The sequence below is a fragment of the Adelges cooleyi genome, unplaced genomic scaffold (genome assembly GCF_023614345.1).
Source record: "Adelges cooleyi isolate 19-005CV unplaced genomic scaffold, UGA_ACOO_1.1 ACOO_flye_CR_arks_rails_tigmint_CR_PRNA_784, whole genome shotgun sequence".
NCBI classification, from domain to species: domain Eukaryota; kingdom Metazoa; phylum Arthropoda; class Insecta; order Hemiptera; family Adelgidae; genus Adelges; species Adelges cooleyi.
The window spans coordinates 1,347,725-1,360,395 of record NW_026096496.1 but is presented as its reverse complement, the minus strand read 5'-3'; positions in this window follow the sequence as shown (position 1 = coordinate 1,360,395).

Here is a 12,671-nt window from a genome sequence, read left to right as displayed (position 1 = left end):
TTTGTTTTTATGATGCATATCATCATAATAGTTGTACAGAAAGTTGTAATTATGTGTAAACAGTGTATATAATGTAATGTAACACAAAACTCGTTTTATCTACTAATAAATAATAATAAAATGTATAAATAATTAGAAAGTATTTATTTTTAATATAATAATAATATTATTATTATTACATACGTGCTAAAAGCCCAAGGTACATATTGTACACATTTCAGATTATGCAAAAGGTAAGACTTTAATATTGTTCAGATAGCGTATATTGTTATTTTTTAATTGTTTTATTGTGGGAGAACTTGGTTAAGGGCAATAAATATGTCATCACATAAATTACAGATTGGTAATCATAATCATAACACATATGACATATCTTAACTCCATACATCCCACCCGGGTAGTAATTTCCCCAATGAATATAAATATAATATCACCATCAACATTAATACACTACATTGCTTAACAGAGTATAAGTGTATTTTTTTTAATTGTAAAAAAAAAAAATTAGATTAATTTATTAAACTTATAAATATTTTATAAGTTTTTAGACTTCTTGCAATATAAATTACCATAAAAATTGAAAAAAAGTTGTAAAAAAATGCTAAAAGTGTTAAGAGGGGAGCCACCCCGGATTTGAACATATCGCTCACTCCCGGGAACCGATCACGCTCGACCACACCACATATAGTTTTTACTGGCGGTCTTAGAATAGGTCTATTTAACTTAACCTAACCGTAATGTTTATTGTACTTCATACCTATACATATACCTATTCATTTTTATCAAAACAATAAACATTTTTATTTATAGATCAAAAGACCCGTTAATGACTTCGTATTAAACTTTTGCATTCACCCTGTGCGGTAGTCGAGTCGATGTCTATTGAAATTGATTTGCCAACAATTTGGAAATTTCTTTGGACATCTCTAAAAGCATATTTTAAAAACTTTTCTAAATTAATTTATTATTTATCTTTTTAAATTCAAATATTGATAATTATAGGTTCAAAGCATAAAAAGAAAGAGCCAATTCATTTAAGTAACTATTATGTCAGTTCTAAAACTGGAGATCAATGTTCTTCTATCATTAACAACGATTATATATCTAACGAAGAATGCAAATTTCGAATGCTGGAAAATAAATGCTCATTTTAAAATAATGGACTGTGTAATAAATGGCATGAAAAATAGGTTTTCAGTAGAAAGTCTAAAAATCGGTGTAGGAGTGGACAATTTTAAACAACTAAAATATGAAGAAAGTATTGAGTTTATTAATAAGTATGAGATACCTATAAATTCAAAATCTATATTAAGATTTAAAACAAATTATATTATATATTTTTTTAATTTATTTGAATTTTCTAGAAAATATAAAATATGATGAATAAAGAATCCTTTGAAATTGATGACATCATCCCCATTGTAGACGACAATATTTTTCCAAATTTGTATAAACTTTTGCAAACTGCACTGACTATACCAATATCATCTGCCTCATGTGAACGCTTATTTTCTGTTATGAGGTGAATAAAGAATTGGATTAGAAATACCATGACAAATGATAGGTTCACAAACTTGTCAATGCTACATATTAAAAGAGATTTATCACATGCAATAGAATCAGAAAATGTACTCAATGTTATTGCAGCAAAAGACAGACGTCTAAGTTTAATTTAATTTTAATTGTTTTATGTATTGTAAAATAAAATGTCGGGTTAAGAAGGAGTCATACATATAAATATATATATATATATATTTTTTTTTAGAAAATGTTCTCTTTCTCTTTATGTCATGATAAACAAAGAGTTTTTGGAATAAAATTTTCAGCATCTCACCTACCTAATTTTAGACTAGTAAATCTAGAATTGTTGATGAGTACCTGTCTTATCAGTCCACCCTCTGCACGCCAAACATGACCAGCCCACTCTAACCTTTTCGACCTCAGAAAATCTTTTAAATTGGCTGTATTAAACAGACTGTTTAAGTCAGCGTTTTTTCTTCGCTCGTATACACCAGTATTGGGGTTTAATATAGGCCCATATATTTTTCTAAGTATTTTCCTTTCAATAGGTTATTCTCGTCACCCTGCGTCGTGGACCATGTCTCACATCCGTACATGAAAATGGGGCGTAAGTAGGCAATGTATAGTTTTTTCTTTGTGTCTCTAGAGTCTAGACAGCAGTTTCGATGTGAACATTTTTCTCATTGCATGGTATCCTCGGTTTGGTGCACTTATCCTGGACTTAATCTCGTTATGTATATTATTTTTATGATTTATATTAGCGCCTAAGTACTTAAAATTTTCGACTTGTTCAAAAGAGAAATGATCAATGCTCACATTGAGTAACGGAGTAGGTCGTCTACTCATTAGCATATACTTATTTTTATTTTTATTTATTTTAAGGCCCATCTTTTTGCTTGTCAGTATGAGCTTTCGTACTGTCCCTTCTAATTCCATTTTCGATTCTCCAAATAATACAATGTCATCCGCATATGCTAAGAGCGTTGAGCGCCCCAGTGCTTCCATTTCTCGGTCTTCCTGCATATCTCTTACGACTTTTTCAAGTGATAGATTGAAGAGAGCGGGAGATAGCGTGTCCTCTTGTTTCAATCCACATCTGACCTCAAACTCCTTTGATGTTTTTCCAAGAAAACGCACTTTGCAAAGTATGTCAGAATTGCAACACTTTATTAAGTTAACCAACTTCTTTGGTATTCCGAAATGTATAAGTGCTGACCATAGCCGGTCTCTAATAATGCTATCATAAGATATTAGGTATTAATCAACATAAAAAAATCATTATTTCGAAATTGTTTTAAATAAAATAAAGTTGATCCAAAATTAGGTTAGATGTAGTACTGGTAAACTCATCTATAACCTTCATTATGATCCATATCAATATCAGGCTCACAGGAAATAATCATTAATTGTTCCAAGCGGTCCTGAAAAATCGTTGTTCTTAAACGATTTTTGATTATTTTTAATTTGGAGAATGTTCGCTCTGGCGTTGTGCTAGACACTGGTAAAGTGCAAGCGATTTGAAGAGCCGTGCATAATGTAGGGAATATGTTTTGTAATCCGGAATTATGACATACCTGTAAATTACATTAGTTCAGAATTACTATTATTAAAAGGTATTTTTTGCTATTGTCTAGCAACAATTTGCAGGTATAAACTGGGAATTTAAATAAGTAAATTAGAAATAACCTTAAATACATGAAGAAGTGTTCCCAAATTTTGACTATTATTTTTTGTTAGACCAACAGTATCTTCTTTGTGATCTTCTTCTTCATCAATATTTTCAAAACCTGAAGAACTTTCTTCAATTTCATTAGTTAAAGAACTAGGATGTATATATTGAGATCCCATCATTGCAGATCCAAAGTGAGAAAATAATTTTGAAAATTGAATGTATTCTTTTTTTAAATCTATATAATTCATAAATTTGTTGTACATATCACAAAATTTAATAAATGCATCATTTGGTAATGTATTAGGGTCAGAATTTTTTTCAACACAGAAATAGAAAATAAAGAAATATCCTTCAATAATCCTTAAGACTTAGAATGGAAGCAATCCTCTATACAAGTTATAGCTGAATCTATAGCAATAAAGTAAGTTTTAATTTTATACTGCAATTTTGAATCTGTAAACGTATGGTCTTCAGCTGTTTCTCCTGACATTAACTTTTTCTTTCTGCTGCGCTGCATAGGTAATGGTGTTAATGTAAACTCCGATTTATTCATAAATGTAGTTGCTTCATTGCACAAATCTTTAAATGCGCCATCAAACCTTAACATTTTGATGCAGCTCGTAACTGCTTGAAGACTATTTACTGCCCCTAATAAATCAATATCTGTACTTTGAAATATATTTGTCACTGGGTCTAAAATATCAAATAGTTTTTTATAACAAATTAATGTCAAAACAAATCTCTCTGACAAAAAGAAATCTATTAACCCTGTGGCTTTAGATCTGGCTTTAAAGTCAGATATTTCAGTTTTTTTTATCTGTTCTAATGTATCAATAACTATGTCATACGTTAATAATACCGTATTTAAAGCTGATGAGTATGATATCCAACGAGTTGTTTCTACTCTTTTAAGTCTAAGCACTCTGCCTTTCTTTTTGCAGCTTTTATAAATTGCAACACGCTTTTTGCTAGTTGAAATTAGTGCTTACAGCTGCTCTAGATTCCCAAATGTATCAACTGCATTAGCTGAACAACTCGACATTTGAACAATAACCAAACTGAGTCTATGTGCATAGCTCCAAGTGTAAATCGCTGCTGGGTTTATTTCTCTGATTAAAGCTTGTAGTCCTTCATATTCACCACGCATGTTGCTTATATTTTCAATTTTAAGAAACAATAAGTGCAAATATTAAATTTATAAATACAATTCAAGTTGGGGATGATAAAGACGATAGCGCTCAAGAAACATGAGATGAGTGATGAAAGAGATTAAAACCTGGATATGGAAAATAAGAAATCAAAAAATTTATCAAGATTACTAAAAATATTTCATATGTTTTTCATATGGTTTGACCGTATTTCCTAATCTACATTTAACGTTGAAAATAGCTTGTACATTGCCTGTATCTCGTACAACGCCAGAAAGAGCATTTTCGAAATTGAAAATGGTCAATAACCGGTTAGGTACAACAATTTCACAAAACCGCTTAGAAGATTAAATGCTAATGATATGTGAGTCAGACGTACCTATAAATAACGAATAAGTGACTGAAATATTTTCCGGCTTAAGTTACTATTAACTTAATTATTCAATTTAATATTTAGCTATTTATCTAGTTTTTTTAAATTTCATTTTTATAACTACATAAATTGATGATAGTATGACGTTACGGATGTACACAGCACAGCAAATTATATTAAACAGTAAGATTTGATAATAATTAATAATCAATGATAACATATAGAAGGTATTTTATAATTTAGTAATCACATAAGATATTTATTAAATTATCTATTTCAGTATCAAACTAGATTTTACTCCTCAAATTATGATGAAAATATTAATGAAATGGTTAGTATATATGATTGGTAGTTTTAAATTTTTCTACAGTATTATAATACTAAATAAGTAATAGTACTTAATATTATTATAACTACAATTCTGTTATTTGCATTTTAGAAGGCGTTAAAACAATTAACGCTCAAAAATGGAGCAGACTTAGAGTATATTAAGAACAATATAAATGTAAGTAGAAAAGGCTAGCAAGTAGAAACAACACAAATAAACAATTTTAAACAAAAAAGAATAGTTAATGTACTCAATTTACAAATAACTTATTACTAATAATATATCCAATACCTCTAAGTCTCAACTTCTGTTTGATCTTCTTCGTCGTTATATCCAGAACACTGCTGCTATGTACGACTTCGCTCATCGGCAAATCTATACAAATAAATACCTAATACAAGGACACCATACGCGGCATTCCGGTCTCGGGCGATAATTAAGCGCTAGCCTGGTCTAAGTTAGTGAACCGGTTTGATAAACCGCGTATGGTAGCCACGTCGCTTGTGTAAAAGTTGTTATTTGCTTCAGCATCACATCAGGATTTAAAATGAACAAGACGGACGAAACAAATCATAAAGGATTAAACGGATCAACTAGCCAAAGTGAGTGTCAGAGTGTACATGATTTAAAAAATTTAATTTAATTAAAAAACAATTTGAAAAACAGAAATTTTGCCATTTGTACTTTATTGGACCCTAGGTCCAAGAATGATATGCATTCTCAAAGTCCACTATGAAACGGAAATAATGAAATCGATTGACGCAAACGTTAGTTGAGCCACAAATCGTTTAAGTTCACCTGAAATCCGAAACAAATAAAAAACGTTACGTAGGCATTAATTGTCATAATGTATAGTGCATACACACTGACTTCACTATTACGCTTGATTTTTAACCTAAATTGTTGCAGATTTATAACTAGCATTTAAAATACTATCGATTAAAACATTTTTTTAAAAAGGTGCCCTACATCATTAGGGTATATGAGACTCGGAATCAAAATTACAAAGGGACAATACTAGACTTAAATTCATCGTGAACATAGGGAAGTCTGGGCATTTCAAAGAACTCCTTGGGTTATTAATAGGCCTTTGAATTGGGATTAGCTGGGGACTCCCAGCAGTCTCCCGTTCAGGAGTCTTCGTGCACACAGGGAATCAACGAAATACAGTTTTATTTTATAACAACCAAGAAGTAACAAGAATCAAAATAAACCAACAATTGTGTATTACATTTGATATTTATATAAACTTAATTTAGTATGACTACATATCTAAACGTTAAATTGACAATTATATTCTCTTTTTAGTATTATATAGGATCAATTAGTTATATGTGTTCAAAAAAATATATATTTGTATAAATAAGTTGCTTACATCTCTGAAGATTTAGAACTACTGTGTTTGAAATATCGCAGGACTTTCTTCATAGTTTTTAAAATATGCTCTGCATTTGTGTAATAATATTTGTATTTGGATTCAGCGCTTCGATTCTGAAACCTGGACAATACTATACCGTTAGGATTCAAGAAAATGATACGTGGAACATATAATCCGTCCGGAGCAAACTCATCTCCTAAATCTTCATTGCGAACGAGAACCATTTGGAATTCTTTACTCATTTCATATAAATCCTTATTGTTTTTAATTACAGATTTTAATTTCTGACAAGCATGACACGTGCTCGTGTAAAATATTGTCATTATGGGTTTTTCCGTAGAATGTCTGTGGCGTTCTGCTAAACTATAATCAAGACTTTTCCACTTGTAATGTACTCCAAATCCATCATCATCGACAAGTTGCTCACATTTACTTGATAATACAACAAATGAAAGAAAAAAAATCGAATAAAGTAGTGGCCGATTCATATTATATACGTAATGCAAATATAATTCATAAAGAATATTCAACAAAAGCTGATGATTTTACATTAGCAATTAATTGTTATTTTTTATTTATTAAACATATTTTCTATAAGGCCATATATATTAAAACAGCACCTAACTATAAAGTTTTAAAATGAAAAATTGTTTTTTTGCTTTGATTCAGAGAAGGTTTTGCAATGATGTTTTTTTTGTATCTGTCACGATTACTTTTTTTCCTGTGCAGTGATTTACTCGAGTGTTATCCGAAATCGTATGGCAATGGTACTTTTGTGGTTCAAAAGTTAATTCCTTCTACCCAGAAACTTAATTTTGTTTTATTTTAAAATTAATAAATGAATAATAAATATAATACAATGTTAACTGTTTTTCTCATTATACTCATTATTAGATTAAGATGTCTTTGGTAAAATCAAAATTAACCTAGCACACTTATTTTTCGTGTTATTAGGAAAAAATGTTGAAGACTATTATCGCACGCGTGCAGCATTATACATTATTACATTAACGCTTGACATCCTGCATTCCCCCCTGTCCGTCGTGGGGGTATTTTTTGTACTTACTTTACATTTATAATAATAAAACTTTATTAAGTTATAAGCCAACATTTAATTTTCGTTTTAAATTCAGGCAAAATTTAAATAATTTAATAAACATTAAAAAAAAGAGTGCCCAATAAAGTACATTTGTTTCATATTTTTAATATAAAATATTTGAATTATTATTTTATTAATAAAAGCGGTATTAACCAATTGCCGAAATTGACGAAGCGTAATTTGGCTTTAGAAAGTATCACCGTGGCCACCGTGAGGAAAACCAATGGGTCTTTGGTGGTATTCTCTGGGAAACATGGTTGTGATGTAAAATATATGATAAATCTGTTCAAATCAAGTATTATGGAAACTTACGTAAAAGTCAAAATAGGAACTACAAAATCAAAATAAATATCACTAAGGCAAGTGTTATTTTTTATTATTTTAATATATGTTTTAATTTACCTGATCAAGTTTTAAAAAAGGTTTGTTAAATTGTATGTTAGCTTTATATGTTTGTTTATAATCATATAATAATTACTATCTATCTATCTATATATATATATATATATATATATATATATATATATATATATATATATATATATATATATATATCGATGGTGTTTTGTAAAATGGGCGTATACCACAAAAATTGAAACTGAAATTGTTCAGGGGGAACAAAATAGTGTTTGTAAAAATGATTCCGTTGAAAACGGTCAATCTCGGATATACCTTCAAATAGTAGACATACTGATAATAAGATTAAAACTTATCATTTTTTTTTTTTTTACACGTAATAAACAATCTGTATCAATTATACTAGACACACGATGTAGAGAAGATAAGGTGACGCCACTCCAACCAAATCAGTGGGTCAAGAAATTACGGCATTTTGGTAGTACAATTTTGTCACGTAGATAGCGCCACCATTCGCCCGGAGGCCGACTTTTACATGGGGCTAATAGGGTTTTTTACATATTATTATACGTTACTGTCATTTTTATTACTAAATAAAAATATATTCCATGTAATTTTATTTGATTACAGGACTATAGATTATATATTATTTTAAAAACCACAATATTCGTATATGTAGTCTAATTAAATGTACTATTTATTCTAATTCCTATTCCACAAAATACGTTTATAGTCGAACGATGACTATCCTTTCATAACAATATATAAAATTATTCTATACGATATATAATATAATAACACGTATTATGTACAAGAAAAACATTTTCCTCAACCCCTCCCTCCCCCTTCCTATATCGAATTTTAAGCACCAGAGAATTTTTTTTAAATTGAGTTTATAGTTGTTGAAGGTCTAAAGAATAATTCGTTTTAAAGAATAACGAAATTTCTGGACTTATAGTTCCGAAGATATTTTAATTCTTACTTAGGTAGCCGCAATTCCCCTTAACACTTAATAATTAAAATATAATTATTAAATTATTATTTATTTACTTCAAGTTCTAAATTACTTCAGAGAGTAACATTGTAACAGTTATATAATAAATACCTATAATATATTACTTAAAACACAATTTTGTTTGGCTCTGGTGGGTTTAAACCCGAACCCTTCCCCTGTAATACACCACTGTACATAACAATACATTCTTTCCGATTATTTTAATTTACCCCCAAAAAATAAGCATCGCTTGTGTAAGGTGGATATTAATTATTTTAATAAACCCCAATTAAGTGTCTTCGAAAGCCCGACTACCGTGTAATTCAAGCCCAACCATACGTGCAATACCTAGGGACGAAGTAGCGACATATTCTCTGCATTGTGTTCCTAGAGATGATATTTGCATCACAAATAATTGTTTATATTTTGTGTCTACATAATAAACCGCGGCATATATAATTATAAAATACTGTTGTTCTTATTCATTTTTACAAATAACATTCATTGTCTAATGTAGATCTTTTAGATTTATAATTTATTGGCAATATTTGCTCTACTATAGTTTTATTCTATTACTCTGATCTAGAATTTAGAAATTATGACCATGTATACTAATGACTAATTAGTATTGGAATACTACTTTATATTAGTAGAGTAGCTAAAATAATTAAAAAAATAACTGTGCTGGACAAAGACTAAATCAGAATAAATTTAATTTAATTAATTATGAAAGCTATATTCTAGTGCTAATATTTACTTTAATGCCGTTAAAAAACACAGTTTTCGCAATTAAAAAGTTAACAAAATAATTACTTATTACTAAATAAGACAATAAAAATAATAAAAACTCCAAATAAAGAATAATTAACATAAAAATAAAAAATAAAACGTTTATTGTCCATAAGCCGCATTGAAAATATTGGCCTCCGGGCGAATGGTGGCGCCACCTGTACAGCGAAACTGAACTACCAAAATGTCTGAAGCTTTCGACCCCAGATTTTTACTGATAAGAAGTTGAGTGGTGTCTCCTTATCTTCTTTACATCGTGACAATAAGAATATGTGATAAATGTTATAAAATCATGAAGTTTTGTTGAAAGATAACCCATTGATAACACTTTCTGTTAACTTGATATTAATTATTAATTTAATTTAAGAGATCTCGACACCAATTACGCTTCAGACCGTCTCGGAGGATTACCAGGTATTGTAGGGGTGGCCAATTTTTTTATTAATGGATTTGGATGATTATTTAGGCAACTATGGAATCTTTTATAAAAAGATTTTTGCTTCATCATTTATTGTTTTTAATTTTAAGTCGGAATGTAGTGAATGATTTGACACGTAGGGTGGAGCATTTGTTAGTTTTCTAAGTGTAATATTTTGAAAAGGCTTGGATTTTCATTATGTTTGACTTTTTCGCATAGCCCCAGAGTTGCAGGCCGTAGGTCCATAATGGTTTTAAAAATGTTTTATATATAAGAAGTTTTATTTTAATAGAGGTGTATATATTATTGGTTAATAAGGGTTTGAGCATGCGAAGACGATGATTCAATGCTAATCTTTAAGTTTTGATGTGTTGAGCCCACGTTAATCTTTGATCTAGGGTGAGGCCAAGATATTTGATTTTAGGAGAGTAGGGAATTGGAGTACCGTAAAGAAGAACATTAGGACAAGGGGTATGTCTGAGGGTAAAGGTTGTATGAACGGATTTACCCTGGTTAACTTTAAACCGCCATTTTGTAAACCATTTTTCCATAGATTTAAGGTGAGTTTGTAAATTAATTGACGCTATGATTGGATCTTTATTAATAGATATTAACGCTTTGTCGTCAGCGTAGTCAGCTACTGAGGTGTTGGGAGTAGTAGGCTGGTCAGAAGCAAAGATGTTATAAAAAATTGGAGATAAGATGCCACCTTGAGGCACGCCAGCATTTATGGAAGCTATATCAGAAAGAGCGGATCGGTGGCGAACTTGAAAATGTCGATCCGTTAGGTAGGATTTGATGAGTAGGTAGTTAGTGGGAGGAAGGAGTTTCTTAATTTTATATAAGAGGCCATCATGCCATACCCTATCGAAGGCTTGTGAGATGTCTAAGAATACACAATTGCAATAAAGTTTTTTTTCAAGTGAATACGATATGGCATCTACGACTCTGTGTACTTGGTGTATGGTTGAGTGAGACGCCCGGAAGACGAATTGGGTATTTGGGAGAATGTTTTTTTCAGCAATGATGGGTAGAATACGTTTTAGAATTAATCGTTCAAGTATTTTAGCGAAAAAAAGAAAGAAGGCTGATTGGTCGATGTGATGATCTGACGGTTTACTTGGTTTAGGAAACAAGATTATAGTGGAGAATTTCCAGAGTAAAGGGAAATAAGAAAGTCGAAGTGAGGCATTAAATATATGAGTAATGTGAACGATAGCTCTAGTTGGAAGTGATCTGGCTACTTCCGCAGTAATGCGATCATAGCCTGGAGATTTATTTAATGAATATTTTAGTAAGGCGTATTTTACATCGTTGGGTGTAAATGACTTGACGGGGAGAGATAGAGGTAGAGGAGAGTTCAGAAAAGTTTCTACTGAGTTCATATTTTCGTTGACTATAATATCAGAGTGTGGAAAGTTTGAGAAAGATGGGCCTTAAAAAGCTCAGCTTTTTCAAGGTCAGAGATAGCTAGGCTACCATCTGATTTTTTAATAGGGAGATTTGGTGATTTATAGCGAAGTATTTGTTTTGTTTCTCTCCAGAGACTACCGTCTTTAGGAGTATGCTTTATTAAGTGATTTTGCCAAACATTTGCCTTCTGTTTCGCAAGCATTTTTTCAACGAATTGGCCAGATTATTGTTAATTTAGTTTGTGGGAAGGGAGCCGAGTACGCTGGTAAAGTGCTCTTGCTCTCCGGTTTTCAACTATTTTGTTTCGTATGTACACAGGTAATTGGTCTGGTGAGGTAGGAGCTGGTATATTATTTGTAGCAGACCATGCTGCAGTTTGTATTACATTGGTAAAAATTTTGACCACTAAATCAATGTCGTCGGGTGTTTTTAATTTTATATTTAAATTGATTTCTTTATCAACTAGTTCAAGAAACTTAGAATGATCTGTGTATCTATTAAATAGTTTGTTAGATTCTTTATATGTTGGAGAAGTATTGAGAGTTAGGAGCACTGATGAGTGATCAGAATTTAGATCAAGTAAATTGATAGTAGAGCTATATAAGCTGTTCGGTAGTTTGGTTACAAAAATTTCTAGAATATCGGGATTTTTACGGGAAGACGAAGGCCCGTACACGTTGGATCAGGTGGGGCTTGAACTTCAAATATTTTTAAATTAGTAAAGTTGTACAAGGTGACACCTTGTGGGTTATTCACTCGGCACCCCCATGACTGGTGTTTGGCGTTAAAATCGCCGCCTATAATACAGTTGTTATTAAATGTGCTAAAACCATCAGAGAATTGCGTGTTAGTAACGTTATGTGTTAGGGGGTGAGTATATGGCAGCAATGGTGAATGGAGTATTATTTATCTTTAGATTGATAGCACAGGATTGGAGAAAAGTTTGAGGGAAACTAGGTAAGGGATAAAATTCCATAGTAGATCTAACAAAAATAGCAGCTCCGCCATGCGCAGTGTTGTCTGGGTGATTTGTTTTTATTAAAGAATAGCCAGGGATATGGGTATACGAGTATTTAGTGAAGTGGGTCTCGGAAATGAGGGCAATATCAATGCGTTTGTTGATTAGTACGGATTCGAGCTTATGGACATGGTTTTTGAGTCAATTAGCGTTAAATTGTAAT